Source organism: Salvelinus sp. IW2-2015, linkage group LG36, assembly GCF_002910315.2.
Source record: "Salvelinus sp. IW2-2015 linkage group LG36, ASM291031v2, whole genome shotgun sequence".
NCBI lineage: Eukaryota > Metazoa > Chordata > Actinopteri > Salmoniformes > Salmonidae > Salvelinus > Salvelinus sp. IW2-2015.
Genome location: NC_036875.1, coordinates 30,580,162 through 30,596,174, shown reverse-complemented (window position 1 = coordinate 30,596,174; position 16,013 = coordinate 30,580,162).

The following is a 16,013-nucleotide window of genomic DNA, read 5'->3' as shown; positions in this document are numbered from 1 at the left end:
TTTATCTACCTTAGTTGAATGTGCTGACTGGAACTCACTTTGGATACAAGTGTCTGCTAAATGACCAAAATGTAATCTGTTTCAAGAAACTAGGTCAATGTCATGTCATTACTTCACAGGAGAGGCATTTCAATGTTTATTTTGATCAAAATATACATCTTTGGGAAAAAATGCTTTCTGGAATATTCATGTGCCATAATAACACATGTGTATGCCATTTGTAAATACCAATTAAATGGTTAAATAATGAGTTGGTTTAGCCACGGAAAAATACAGGAACATTCCCGCTAGCCATTATTTTCGGAGATATTGGATGGGTTGGACATGTCGAGAGATGAGTTTGGATTGGTCTGCCATGTAGAGTGCTTCTGTCTGTAACATGATATGTTAAGTTTGTGTGGATAATCCTGTCTACCGCTGCTTTTTTTATATCATGAAATACTGAAAAAGTTTTGCTAGTGCGCTCAACATTGCTGCCTTGAAGTTAATAGCGCTATCGACAAAGCTCAGTGGGAAAAGGTTGTGATGGACTACTTTCTGGAGGATGATCGTGCCATGCTGACTCTCTCTGACTCTGAAAATGAATCAGACAATGAGGAAATCCCTGATTTAGGTAAAAATAATTCAATGAATCCGACATTGTAGAGTCTTCTGATGAAGAAACGGTGTCATTGTCACGGAAGAAGTTGACCGAGTTATGAAATCAGTGGAATGCCCGGTGGAAGCAGAGAGATGATTGCCAAATGCGGAGATATTCCAAAAAGAGAACACAGAAAGAAGGCTGTTGTATTAAACACCTGTCTCCAGATTACATCTTTAAACTAAGGGCAACTATGGCATCCATGACAGAGGGAGAAGCGTTCATCCATGTATATTGGTAAGAGTCTAGCTGTATTTTCAGATATTATACATTTCTAATTTTGTCAGTCATTTTCATTGCAAGTTAAAGCATACTGTTAGCTAACGTTAGCTGGCTGGCTCGCTAGCTAACATTACGTGTTTGATCTGTGTAGGAGCTCTAGAAAAAGTCCAGCGTTCCCGAGATGGAATTCCGAGTTGGATAATCGTTCCCAGTTCCCAGGATTATGGTTCATTGTTTAGTTAGCTACTGTATATGTCTAAACAAATGACTCCGCTATGCAAGTAACCATTTCACTGTACCATTTACACCTTCTGTAGCCTGTGCATGTGACAAATAAACTTAGATTGTATTTGATATAGTGTGTGTTTACCAGAGACAGTAATGTGAAAAACAACATGACCTGCACCAAAGTCAGATTTGGATATAGGCCAAGGACTAGATAATGTTTATTTTTACTAGACATTTTTGCTACTACTTTCACCACTTTTTGTCTTGAAATCTTTGGTTGTTTTCTACACTGTGAATCCTAAAAGAGATGGGTTGGGCGAAGACTTAACAGGGTGTGAACAATGTTGAATGTGTGTAGACAAAGAGGAGCTCTGGCCTGTGAATGTACCAAAACATTCACAAGCCATTTTCTCAAAAGTGGGGTTACAAGATTATCAACTTTTACAGCAAAATTACTTTCTCATTGTTCCTCAAATTCAGTGTATGAAATACAATTTTATAGCTCGGAGTCTCTACTTTTATTCAATGTAAAAAAACACAATTTCAAATTTTGCTACATAGTACCGAATCCAGGTGGTGGGTCAAATATGTGAAAATTACCGAACTAAAATATACTGCAAAGGACGCTGGGTTTTATTAATGGCTTTGTTTTGGCAGCGGAGATCATCGGAAGAATAATCAGCATGCTCTGCAATTGTTCATTTTTACAAACATATTTTTTACTTACTTTAGCAGATGCTTTTTTCACACCATAATGTCATCAGACTTCTGATACCAATGCAGGGTGAAAGGGGGCAACAAAAAAGTTAACCTCTACAAAAAATTGTATAGAAAAGTATATTCTATTTGAAAAATACAAATTACAGTATCTTGTTACAAAATACATTGGAATGTAATTCAGCACAGTGTAATACAAATGAAATAATACTGTGAAGTGGGTGAAATACATATTTCAAATACAACGTCTTTGGGCAGCATTTCTGTAACAATCACACCAGAACACTACAAAAATAATCACAATACCATAGATGACATATAACTAAGATGATTTAACATGTGTAACTACACAGTAAACTGTATTAACAACATATTAACAAGTAGTGTTTCAGACAATTGACTCTGAGTATTCTTTCTTTCAAGGGTTACGTCCCAAATGGCATCTTATTCCCTACATAGCATCCTATTCACTACCTGCAGTAGTGTGTGATAGATAGTGGTTCAAAAGTATTTGACAAAACTTGGGCACTATTCTCATCCTTGGTGACTCAGCATCGTTGTTGTCAGTGTCGGTTTAGATGACAGAATAATATTGATGGGCCATGTCCTTGGCCAGGCTGCTACTGTACACAGACTGTAGGACTGGGGATGCTCAGTCTGCAGCACCACAGTCCCCTGGGCTCACCCTGTTCTCTCCGGTGGACAGGAAAGTAACAGACAGTGTGTGTGAGTGCTTGTGTCTGTCTGTCTGTGTCACGTTCTGACCATAGTTCTTTTGTGTTTTCGTTGTTTTAGTGTTGGTCAGGACGTGAGCTGAGTGGGCATTCTATGTTGTGTGTCTAGTTTTCCTATTTCTATGTTTGGCCTGATATGGTTCTCAATCAGAGGCAGGTGTTAGTCATTGTCTCTGATTGGGAACCATATTTAGGTAGCCTGTTTTGTGTTGGGGTTGGTGGGTGGTTGTCTTCTGTCTTTGTGTCTATGCACCAGATAGGACTGTTACGTTTTTTTCACATTTGTTGTTTTGTAATTTTGTAGTGTTCAAGTTTATCGTCTTTATTAAAACGTGTTGAACACTAACCGCGCTGCGCTTTGGTCCGATCCCTGCTACACCTCCTCTTCAGACGAAGAGGAGGAAATCTGCCGTTACAGTCTGTCTGTCTGTCTGTATTTGGACAGGAAAGTGCATAATGCTAACTTCAGTTGCATAATCCTCCCAGGAGAAAACTGGAATCGGTAATGAGAATCTGAAAGTGAGAGAATATGACTGTTATTTTCAAGGCAATGAATTGATTGGCAAGCACATTTTTCAATTATAGACTAAATGCATGGGCCCTGATGTGGTACAAGAACAATGCTGCCTTTGTGGGGAGAGACATTAACTAACAATGGAAAACAGTTGCATGCGTGTCACAAGGACATCAAATCAAATCAGCTTTATTTATATAGCACATTTCAAACATGAATGCAATGCAATGTGCTTCCAAAAAAAATAAAACATAAATAACAATAAAAATATTTACTACACAACAAACATAAGAGAACAAAAAACTGAAAGAGTAAAAAAGCACCCAAATGAAAAGCAAAGCTAAAGAGATGTGTTTTAAGATCTCTTTTAAATACAGTTTCAGGCCCCCCTCAGGTTCTCTGATAGGCTATTCCAAAGGCAGGGGGCATAGTAACTAAAGGCTGCATCTTCATGCCTCTTGGTCCTAGGCTTTGGGATAGTTAAAAGGCCAGTGCCAGAGGACCTGAGGGACCTACTGGGTAAATAACTCAAAAGCATGTCTGACATGTATTGGCGTGCACAATCATGGATTGTCTTTTTTTTTTATCCTAAAAGAAAATGTCAAATTAATTGTTAAACACACAGGTAGCCAGTGCAGAGACTTTAAAAAAAGTGTAATGTGTGCACTCCGTCTGGTCTTGGTCAGTACCCTTGCTGCAGCATTCTGTATGCTTTGCAGTTGACCAATGGCTTTCTTTGGTAGACCAGACAGGAGAGCATTACAGTAGTCAATCCTGCTTGTAATAAAAGCATGGATGAGTCTCTCTGTATCAGCCTGAGATAGAAACAGCCGCACCTTGGCAATGTAAAAAGCTATTTTGGTCACAACCAAATAAGAAAAGGGTGTCGTTTGAAATTACAATTGTCATTGTTTTTGGGGTATTTCATTGTGTTTCTACCTCCTGTACCTACTGTTGACTAACCACACTAAGGCCAATCCTTTGGTAATGTAGTGTGTGTTATAAGGATTCCATCCGTGTCATTTCAGAAATTCTTCTCTGTTTACCTGACTGTATGAGAGAGTGCCGTTTATACTATAGCTTTTCTGGTTCAGAGACTTGTTCTACTTATGAGTTCAACAAAACATGAAATAAAAAAATCTATGGACTTATCTATTCACCCATCAATGCTCATAACGTAAATTGGATTTAGGAGTGAGCACAGTACAAGAGATGGCAGAGAGGCACATCCTTGACAGAAAATATATATTTTTTTCATTATTTTATTTGTAATTTAAGATTGTTCAGGTCCCCTTGGTCAACAAATCAGGGCTATGAGCTATAGAAGGGCTATAGAGAGGGGCTATAGACATATGCTATGAAAACAGCACACCAATTGACTAACGATCTGATGATATTACATATTTGTACACGGCAGAGTGATGGCAGGTCAGGACTGTTAGCCTACCTGGTCAGGGATCGTTTTCAGACATACAGTATCTGGATGTCATTCAAGGAGAGAAGAAGTGAAAGAAGAGGATGGATTAAATAAGAGGAGGAAAGGAGACGAGGAAAGGAGAGAAGAAGAGGAGAGAAGAAGAGGAGGAGCAAAAGAGACGGGGAAGAGGAACAGCATGTTGAGTTCACCCGGCCAGTGCTTCATCATTCCAAACCTACGTTAACATGTGTTGTTCAGCTTGTTTAGCAGGTTAAACAGTCACAGGTCACTTCACCCCTACAGTATCTGTCTCCCTCTCCATCGATGTGACAGGCTGTGTTCAGGAGGTAGAGCCACCTGCCACTCACTCACCTGGAGAGGATTGCAGCTGTCAGCTGGGGGAAAATGTATGGATGGAAATTGTATTTAATCTTAGCTGTGTCTCAAATGCACCCCATTCCCTTAGGGCAGGGGTCGGGAACCTTTTTGACTAAGAGAGCCATGAAAGCAAAAAATTTGGAAATTTATTTCAGTGAGAGCCATATAATATATTTTAAAAGTGAATTCAACTAAATGTCAGTATAATAAGCCTCTGAATTTATTCTTAAATAATGTTGTTATAATACTCACCATTAATGCGACTTCTGGTGCTGCATGGATTTGCTGATGTCTTTGTAGTCTGGTTGGTACTTGGTGAGGTTAAGCTTCATGCAAGCGTTGAGGCTTTCATCCGTTAAACGTGATCGTAGGTTGGACTTGATGTTTTTAAGATGTGAGAATGACTGCTCACATGCATACGTAGATCCAAATTTGTACCTGTCTCTTATACACATCTAGATGTGTATAAGAGACAGGCATTTATGTCCTTCACTTGCGTTTCCTCCACTTTGTTTGCCATCACGATGGTACGATCATGAACAGTTCTTGCCGACAGAGGCATGTCTTGTATCCGTTTAATTATCTTGTCTTTGTTCGGAAGATCATCAAAAAGTTCATTGGCTACATCCAGCATGAACGTTTTAGCATACTCGCCATCTGTGAATGGTTTTCCGTTCCTCACTATTGCTAAAGATCCAGCAAAGCTAGCGGAATTATAGTCACCTTGCCGGGTCCATACGCGGAGTTGCTGCTGGCTAGCTTGCACCCTGCTCAGTAGCTCTTGGCACGCTTTCTTTCTGCTGTCTCCCGCAGGGTATTTTGATGCAAAGGTAGCATGGCGYGTGTCGAAKTGYCGCTTTACATTCGAYCGTTTCATTGATGTAATTTTGTCATTGCAAATTAGACACACCGCAGAACCTGCTCTCTCCACAAAGGCGAATTCTTCGGTCCATTCGTCCTGAAATGTACGATACTCGTCATCTTTTTTTMTTTTCGCCATCTTCTTCGTCGAAGGGTTAGCTTTGAGCTAATGACCGAGCAGACTGATTCAAAAGGAGGCGTTTACCTGTTTTACCTAGCAACGGCCAACGTAGGCCAGTATCATTTAATTAAAATAATGGACAATTGCTCCTGCAGCCCTGAACAGGACATGAGCAGTGAAAAATCGATGGATGGATTAAAACAAGTGAGAATATTTTGTTTTATCTGCGAGCCAGATGCAATCATCAAAAGAGCCACACCTGGCTCGGGAGCCATAGGTTCCCGACCCCTGCCTTAGGGCCTATTCACAAATAGCACCCTAAGCCCTATTCCCCGATAGGACTCTGGTAAAAAAATATATATATATACAAGGAATAGGGTGCCATATGGGACGCACATTGTGTTTTACCTTATCGCTAGTTTTCATAACTGTCTGGAGGAGATATGGAGCTATGAAACCACACTGTTGGTTGTTTGTTAGCTTTTTGTAAGAGAGAGAAAAGGGAACATCTATTTAATGTCTCATGCATGTAAATTTATATAGGGGTAGCAACTCACTTTACATAAACACAAAGGTTGATTCTCTCCTTTTGTTAGTGTTATTTCATTGCACCAGCTGCCAACATTGGCTCACGTTCCTTCCAATTTAGCTGTCTCCCCTTAAATGTTTAATCAATCTATTAATCTGTTAATGTCAACACTAGGGAGGCAAACTAGCACACAAGATCAGGACGTGTTTAGAATATGGAGGACTGAATGGCTGAGTACATCCTCTCACACTGCATACAAACAGGCATGCGCATGTATGCACACACACACACATGCATGGATGCACGCTGACACACACCACACGCGCACACACACACACCACCATATGAATCTCAGATCGTTAATCATTTAGGTGAAGCAATTTACGGAGCACCTGTCCCAAGCAGGAAACTATTAGGGCCTTCAATGAGAGGAGCTTATTTAAAGATACTGTAGGATGTATCCCAAATGGCACCCTATTCTCTACGTAGTTCACTACTTTTGACCAGGGCCCATAAGGCTCTGGACAAAAGTAGTGCACTATACAGGGAATAGGGAGCCATTTGGGACATACACTTATTGGTTTCTATGGCACATGTAGCGGGAAGGCTGACTGTACAACACTGTACTGTACTTCTTAGCAGAGTCCATGTTGTTCCAATATGATGTGGAATGGCTATTGTGTGTTTTTGGTGTGTGTATTTTTCAGTTGATAGTTGGAGGAGGGAGTGGGTGATCCTGATTGTTATTAATATGATGCTTCTGTATGCAGCAGTGTTAAAAATAAAACACACACTCGGTTACCAGAGAATTGGCCCTAATGTGGTTAGTCAACACACACTCCGTTACCAGAGGATTGGCCCTAGTGCGGTTAGTCAACACACATCGTTACAAGGAAGTGGTTAGTCAACACACACTCGTTACAGAGATTGCCCTAGTGTGTAGTCAACACACACTCGTTACCAGAGGATTGGCCTAGTGTGGTTAGTCAACACACATCTGTACCAGAGGATTGGCCCTAGTGGGTTAGTCAACACACACTCTTACCAGAGGATTGGCCCTAGTAAACACACACTCGTTACCAGAGGATGCCCTAGTGTGGTTAGTCAACACACACTCCGTTACCAGAGGATTGGCTCTAGTGTTAGTCAACACACAGTTACCAGAGAGCTAGTGTGGTTAGTCAACACACTCTGTTACCAGAGGATTGGCCCTAGGTGGTGTAGTCAACACACCTCTGTTAAGAAAGGATTGGCCCTAGTGTGGTTAGTCTAACTCGTTCAGAGGATTGGAAGGTCTACACACACTCTGTTACCAGAGGATTGGCCTAGTGTGGTAGTCAACACACCTGTTACCAGAGGATTGGCCCTAGTGTTGTTAGTCAACACACCTGTTACCAGAGATTGGCTAGTTGTTATCAACACACTTGTACCGAGATGCTCTAGTGTGTAGTCAACACACTCTGTTACAGAGATTGGCCCTAGTGTGGTTAGTCAACACACTCTGTACCAGAGGATTGCCAGTTGTCATACAGAGGATGCCTAGTGTGTTACTCAACACACTCTGTTACCAGAGGATTGGCCTAGTGTGGTTAGTCAACACACTGTTACCAGAGGATTGGCCTAGTGTGGTTAGTCAACACACACTCTGTTACCAGAGGATTGGCCTAGTGTGGTTAGTCAACACACACCTGTTACCAGAGGATTGGCCCTAGTGTGGTTAGTCACACATCTGTACCAAGGATTGGCCCTAGTGTGGTTAGTAAACACACTCTGTTACCAGAGGATTGGCCCTAGTGTGGTTAGTCAACACACACTCTGTTACAGATGATTGGCCCTAGTGTGGTTAGTCAACACACACTCGTTACCAGAGGATTGGCCCTAGTGTGGTTAGTCCACACACTCTGTTACCAGAGGATTGGCCCTAGTGTGGTTAGTCAACACACACTCGTACCGAAGATGGCCCTAGTGTGGTTAGTCAACACACTCTGTTACCAGATGATGGCCCTAGTGTGGTTAGTCAACACACACTGCTTTACCAGAGATTGGCCCTAGTGTGGTTAGTCAACACACACTCCGTTACCAAGAGGATTGGCCTAGTGGTTAGTCACACACACTCGTTACCAGAGGATTGGCTCTAGTGGTTAGTCAACACCACTCTGTTACCAGAGGATGGCTCTAGTGTGGTTAGTCAACACACACTCTGTTACCAGAGGATTGGCCCTAGTGTGGTTAGTCAACACACACTCTGTTACCAGAGGAATGGCCCTAGTGTGGTTAGTCAACACACTCCGTTACCAGAGGATTGGCCCTAGTGGTGTTAGCCACTCCCTGTTACTCAGACAGGATTGGCACTAGTGTGGTTAGTCAACACACACCTCGTTACCAGAGGATTGGCCCTAGTGTGTTAGTCAACACACTCTGTTACCAGAGGATTGGCCCTAGTGTGGTTAGTCAACACACACTCTCGTTACCAGAGGATTGGCCCTAGTGTGGTTAGTCAACACACCCTGTTACCAGAGGATTGGCCCTAGTGTGGTTAGTCAACACACACCACATGGTACCGAGAGGATTGGCCCTAGTGTGGTTAGTCAACACACTCTGTTACCAGAGGATTGGCCCTAGTGCGGTTAGTCAACACACACTCGTTTACCAGAGGATTGGCCTGTGTTGTTAAACCTCAGGACATACTTTTTTAATTGGAGATGTTCTTGGAAGTTAACCATTTATACTGAATAAAAAAATAAAAGCAACATGCAGGACAGGAAAGTGTTGGTCCCATGTTTCATGAGCTGAAATAAAGATCCCAGAAATGGTCCATATGCACCAAAATCATAGTTCTCTCAAATTTTGTGAACTAATTTGTTTACATCACTGATAGGGAGCATTTTTCCTTTACCTAGATTATCCATACACCTGATAGGTGTGGCATATCAGGGGGGGTTCTACTAAGCTATATGGAATTGTTTTAAGAAGGTCATACCTGTGATGTAGTTATTGAGCGGCTTCAAGACAAGTATGTTTTAAATATTCAATAAAAACTCTCAGCATATGATGGATGATGATGTGAATGATACATGGTGTGGACTGCATCATGTGGTGCACTACTTTCAACAGTGTTTTGTCATACCCTAGGGTAGTGGTCGGTGCTGTGTAGAGCATTCTATTTGGAACCGGGCTGCCTCCTGGGTATTAGCTAGGTGCCCCATTCTGTCCAACGGCGAAGTTGGCTCAAAAGTGACAGCACGTGTAGTAATGAGTAGGATTTTGTGTTTCACCTGCAAAACGGATTGCTTTTGATAAAAAATGCTTTATCTGCCTTCACTCCCCGCTTTCGCCCAATGACATGACGGGCAATAGCCCGGTGTACTCCAGGCCAGATTAATCAAACCCCTTCTCTGCTTGCTTAAATACTTGCTTAAATTGTGAACCATTACATGCTTGCTAACTTGGTTAGCTACGTGATTAAATGAGTCTGTTTTCAATAAACTGTTTTAGACTATTGCATTTTAACCACTGAAGAGAAACATCCGTTCAATCAGTCAGCACTGAGTGAATGAACAAAATCATTTTGGAACAAACGCCATTTAAATTGTCTGTCAAAATCAATGTTTTAAGAACAGGGTTCATAGTGTAAGGGTTAGAGTTACCACCTGTGGATCTGAAGATTGTGAGTTTGCCTCCATGAGGAAACATTTTGACCATTTTGTTCAAAGTTTCGACAGCCCCTTCCCGACAACACACACACACACACACTTATTTTCATTTATTAGGTTGCTCTTAACCGATCAGAGTCTAGCCCTGTCTAAGCCAGGGAAGGGGGGGTTCTACTAAACTATTTGGAATTGTTTTAAGAAGGTCATACCAAGGATCATTTAACTATTTGACATGTCCGTTACTGCCATTAGCCCACACAAATGCATTGAATTACAGATTCACTACATGGAACAACAGATAATCCCGAAACAATCGACATGTACATGTTCATGAGAATCTCAGCTTTGCACAGAAGGGTAATATTAGTGCTTAGCCCAAACGGCTCGGACTCTACAGATCGGCTGTACCGACTTCAGACGAGTCTCAGGACACTTGTGTAGGCTGTAGAGCAAAACGGAGAACACCATCATGTTTGTCAGAGTCTCATCCAAACCATTCTGACGCTACCAACTATTTTGTGAGAAGACCGATTTTCGAGATGTCTCATGGTCTGAAAAACACCGCTCTAGCGCTGTCACCTTTCATCACAGATGAGTAAGTGCGACATAGGTGAATGTGGTGGATTGAGACACAGCCAATGCAAAAATCTCTAGTTTAAATTGACAGATTTTTATGTGGATTTTTTTATTAGGCTAACTAGATTTCCGCACGGGTGTGGACATCGACCTTAGGGGGTTCATGAAGTGGCAGGCAAGAGGCAGAGTGTGTGGTGGTGTGTACTACTGTGTGCGTCTTGCTAGAACGGAGTAGAGACCAGCTCTCAGACTAAAGGAATAGGTCGTTGCCCTCATCCGTGAACTGCCCAGGGATACAGTGTTTAATGGCAGAGTGGGGGATTGTAGGCATGCTCCTGTCACAGAGAAATGCATGCTGGCCCWTGTGGAGCTGACAAACGACTTATGCCAATTAAAATGCAAGTAGTAAAAATGGCACTTCGCACACTATCAATACTAAAAATGTATGTTCTGTTCCAAATCTTTGAGTACTCTCATCTGCTTTGATATTTATACTGCCATGTATAAATCTGGGAATGTATACTCTACTGAAGTTGGACAGCTATGTACAGAATTACTGATAACAGGGATTTAGAGAACCTATCCAATGTCGTATTATTAAATATATTATGATTTGTTTAAAACTTTTTTGCTTACTACATGATTCCATATGTGTTATTTCACAGTTTTGGTGTCTTCACTATTATTATACAATGTAGAACATAGTACAAATGAAGGAAAAACCCTTGAATGAGTAGGTGTGTCCAAACTTTTGACTGGTACTGTATATACACTCCGGACTCCGACATTAATCGTCCTAATATTTTTTTTATTTCTTAATTCTATTCTTTTACTTTTATTTGTGTATATTGTTGTGTATTGTTAGATATTACTGCACTTTTGGAGCTAGGAGCTCAAGCATTTCGCTACTCCCACAATAACATCTGCTAAACATGTGTATGTGACCAATACAATTTGATTTGATTTAAAATAAAGGTTTAAGGAAATACAGGCATACTACATATTGCTACATATTACTACAAGACAAACCAGCTAAATCAAGCCTGATGGTCTTGTAAGTATAAAAGCAAAACTTGCTTTAATTTAATTTAAAAAATCATGAAAAGGTAACGTAATGGGATAATGTCTTACTGTGGTGTGTGTAGAATCCAGTACTTTAGCTTGCATGTGGTACAAATCACATTATTGTGGAAGCACCTCCTCTAAGAGTATGAATTAAGCTATTTGAGGAGGTTTGAATCCTAAGCAACCTGCCTACACATAGTTTGAACATACTGTAGTAGGCCAAAGATGTCTGCATGAGTAGAATAGGCATTGTGGTGCTCATGTGAATTTCATTTTTTTTAGGCTTCAGACCAATTCCTACTTCTCACTTAAAAAATCGTTTTTTTGTTTTTAATGGTTTTACATTTGACACCCAACTACTGTGTCTCCCGCAGAGAACCGTGTCTATATCATAATGGGGGTCAATAGTTCAACTGTATAATGTTAAAACTATCATATGTTACAAACTCACCGTTTCTCTCTTGGCTACTGGATGGAAGGTCAGTGTGAGGAATTTAATAGTACAATTAGGCCTTGGCATAATTCACAACCTACATGAACAGTACAGAGAAATAGACATTACATCATAATACTGGAGATGTCAATCTAGCTAATGAAACAATGTGAAATGCTGTGATGTTAAGTCTGAGGCTGTGCGCCAGATTTGGGCAATTCCTCCTGACAAAGCTGGTGTAACAGAGTCAGGTTTGTGGACCTCCTTGCTCGCACACCCTTTTGTATTCTTCCCACACATTTTCTATGGAATTGAGGTCAGGGCTTTGTGATGGCCACTCCAATACCTTGACTTTGTTGTCCTTAACCCATTTTGCCACAACTTTGGAAGTATGCTTGGGGTCATTGTCCATTTGGAAGATCCATTTGCGACCAAGCTTTCACTTCCTGACTGCTGTCTTGAGATGTTGCTTCAATATATCCACATAATTTTCCTCCCTCATGATGCCACCTATTTTGTGAAGTGCACCAATCCCTCCTGCAGAAAAGCACCCCCACAACATGATGCTGCCACCCCCGTGCTTCACGGTTGGGATGGTGTTCTTCGGCTTGCAAGCCTCCCCCTTTAACCTCCAAACATAACGATGGTCTTTATGGCCAAACAGTTATTTTTTGTTTCATCAGACCAGAGGACATTTCTCCAAAAAGTACAATCTTTGTCCCCATGTGCAAACCGTAGTCTGGCTTTTTTATGGCGGTTTCGGAGCAGTGGCTTCTTCCTCGCTGAGTGGCCTTTCAGGTTATGTAGATATTGGACTCGTTTTACTGTGGATATAGTTACTTTTGTAACTGTTTCCTCCAGCATCTGCACAATGTCCTTTGCTGTTGTTCTGGGATTGATTTGCACTTTTCACACCAAAGTACGTTCATCTCTAGGAGACAGAACGCATCTCCTTCCTGAGCAGTATGATGGCTGCGTGGTCCCATGGTGTTTATACTTGCGTACTGTTGTTTGTACAGATGAACGTGGTACCTTCAGGCGTTTGGAAATTGCTCCCAAGGGTGAACCAGACTTGTGGAGGTCTACAATTCTTTTCTGAGGTCTTGGCTGATTTCTTTTGATCCTTGACCTGGTCTTTTCACCTCACTGAATCTCAATGAAGAGTCTGTATTTGTATACAGGCCATACATAAGACTACTACCATGCCTGGGCCTGTATTTACAAAGAGTCTTAGAGTATCTAGGATCTTGTCTGTAACGGCTCTTCTCCTCCTCTTCATCCGAAGAGGAGGAGCAAGGATTCGACCAAAATGCAGCGGGTTGTGAATACATATTGATTTATTTACTGACGAAGACGAACACGAAAAAAACTAATACTTGCATAAACTACAAAACAACAAACGACGTTAAACAGACCTGAACTTGTGAACATAAATGCTAAAAAAATAAATGCTAAAGCATACATAGACCTTGATGAGAAGGTAGTATGTCAACTAGGCAAATGAGAAAACCAAAACAAAATTCGTTCGTCAATGAATGCACGAACAGGAAAGAACGAACGAAAATGAATGAATGAACGAGACGAGACAGTACCGTGTGGTGCAATAAACACAGACACAGCGACAATCACCCACAAACAAACAGTGTGAAACAGCCAACCTATATATGGTTCTCAATCAGAGGAAAACGTCAAACACCTGTCTCTGATTGAGAACCATATAAGGCTAATTTCAAGTGACCTAAACAAGAAACACAAAACATATAATGCCCACCCCAACTCACGCCCTGACCAACTAAACACATTCAAAAAATAACATAAAACAGGTCAGGAACGTGACATTGTCTTCCCTGTCCATATAATCTTATGAATGATGATCTAAAAAGCTGAACTGATCCTAGAGCATGATAATAATAATAACATTATTCATAGAGCGCTTTTAAATAACAAGCTAAGAAAGTGCTTCACATCAAGTGAAAGAAGGAAAACAAAATACCTATATAAAATAGAAAAGATCAGCAGCACTCCTACTCGCTTTATGACTATGGGCCCAGGTGTCTGTGAGTGAATGGAGGAAACACAGAGGTTCTAGCCACACTGGCTAACAGTAGCAAAGTGCACCAGCAGGCACAGTAATGTGTCCCATATTCAACACATACAATAGACCAGCGTGAGACCGTCTTGGGCTTTTAGCAAAGCTTGCCACCATAATCGTATGCTTATTTTTTCTCCTTCTTCTTCTTCTCCTTTGTGGTTCTTTTTACCATCAAAGGCTCTTCCAATCTTAAAAAGGGTTGGCTTCCTTTAATGCTGCAGCAGTTTTATCCTCCTTCACTAATGGCCTGTTCCTCTCTCAAATAATGGCCGGTGCTGGCGGAGGGACTGGAGCACTCAAATGAATTATAGAGAGATAGACCTAGGCTCAATCACAAGTAGACCCCTAAACCCTACACCCCATGCACTTGTGGAGATCTCAATGGATTTTATTGGTAAAAGTAATATGGAAAAACTTCCCATTAGCAGATTTAAGAGCAAGGTAGATGTATTACCATACTGATTACACCTGCCAAATCCTTTTACATGTAGATCTCCACAAGTGCATAAGGTGTAGGGGTACATTGGGCCATAGTCTATTTATAGATATACAAGAACAGAGGTAAAGGGCATAGAACTGGAAATTGACATTGATGTAGCCTGGCTGTCTACAGTCAGAATGGGGAGAACGCATGACAAAATGTTAACAAAAGAATGTCAGAAAATGGCATGGATTCTTTTTTTTCAGGTAAGATGTACAGTCTAACTATTCATTAGAGAATCTAATCCTGAAAGAGTGAAAATCAAAACATGCACAAACTAGGCACCTTACACATGAACAGATCATGCTGTAGTCCACAGCATCCTAACAAGGAGACAGTCTGGCAGAGCGGTGTTTGAATGTCAGTTTATCATCTTAGTTAATTGGATTTCTCTGCTGCATGTGTTCCCATGGCAGCCTCTCTCTCTCTCACACACACACACAACATACACACACACACACACACTACCTCAAATGTGGCGATAGTCACACTTGTGAGCCATTGATCATTTGTTTGTTTATCTCACCGATGTATAGCACATTTGTTCATGCAACCATCCAGTTTTTCTCCCGAGTAATTTCCCCTAGCCACACACCCACACGCACGCACATACACACACACACGCACTAGCTATTTAAAAATTGCTGGTTGTTTTGAGACATTACTCATACTGTACTTTCTTCTAATTACTTTCTAGCTACATAATTTAACATGTAGCTCCCATATTCATGATACTGCTTTGTGCAACTTAGTCAATAACGTGCTCCGCCTAATACCCCACCACCAATTAATTAGGGAAAACACTTGGTTTTGATAGGCGATTACACATTCAGTGGACACTTGTTGGCTTCCTCAGTCCTCTAAGGTCTATCAAAGTGCTCTCTCTGCACATGTATTTCCCATTATGCAAAGCATGATGATAACTGGGAGTATGTCCCAAATGCCACCCCATTCCCTATATAGTGCATTACTTTTGACCAGAGCCGTATGGGTAGTGCACTAAATAGGGAGTAAGGTGCCATTTGGCACAAAACCTTGTTTTGAACTGAAACATGCATGACCACAGCCACATTCAACTACTTTAAAGCTTTTCTAATTGAGCATGTCAGAAAACAGGGAAAAAGAAAAGAGGAGAGTAGCTACTACTTGACTAGTTATCTTTGCCTCGGAATGGCATAATTTTGTTTTCAAGTAGGGGACCCATGGTGAAATTGCCAGCGAGTGCCCCATTTGGGACACCATCGAAGCAGAAGTCACACTCAGAGAGAACTTGACATGTTTTTGGGAGGAGGTGAACACATTTTTGGTTCAATGAAGTCTGACATTTCTTTGAGGTCTTTAGTCAACTTTTC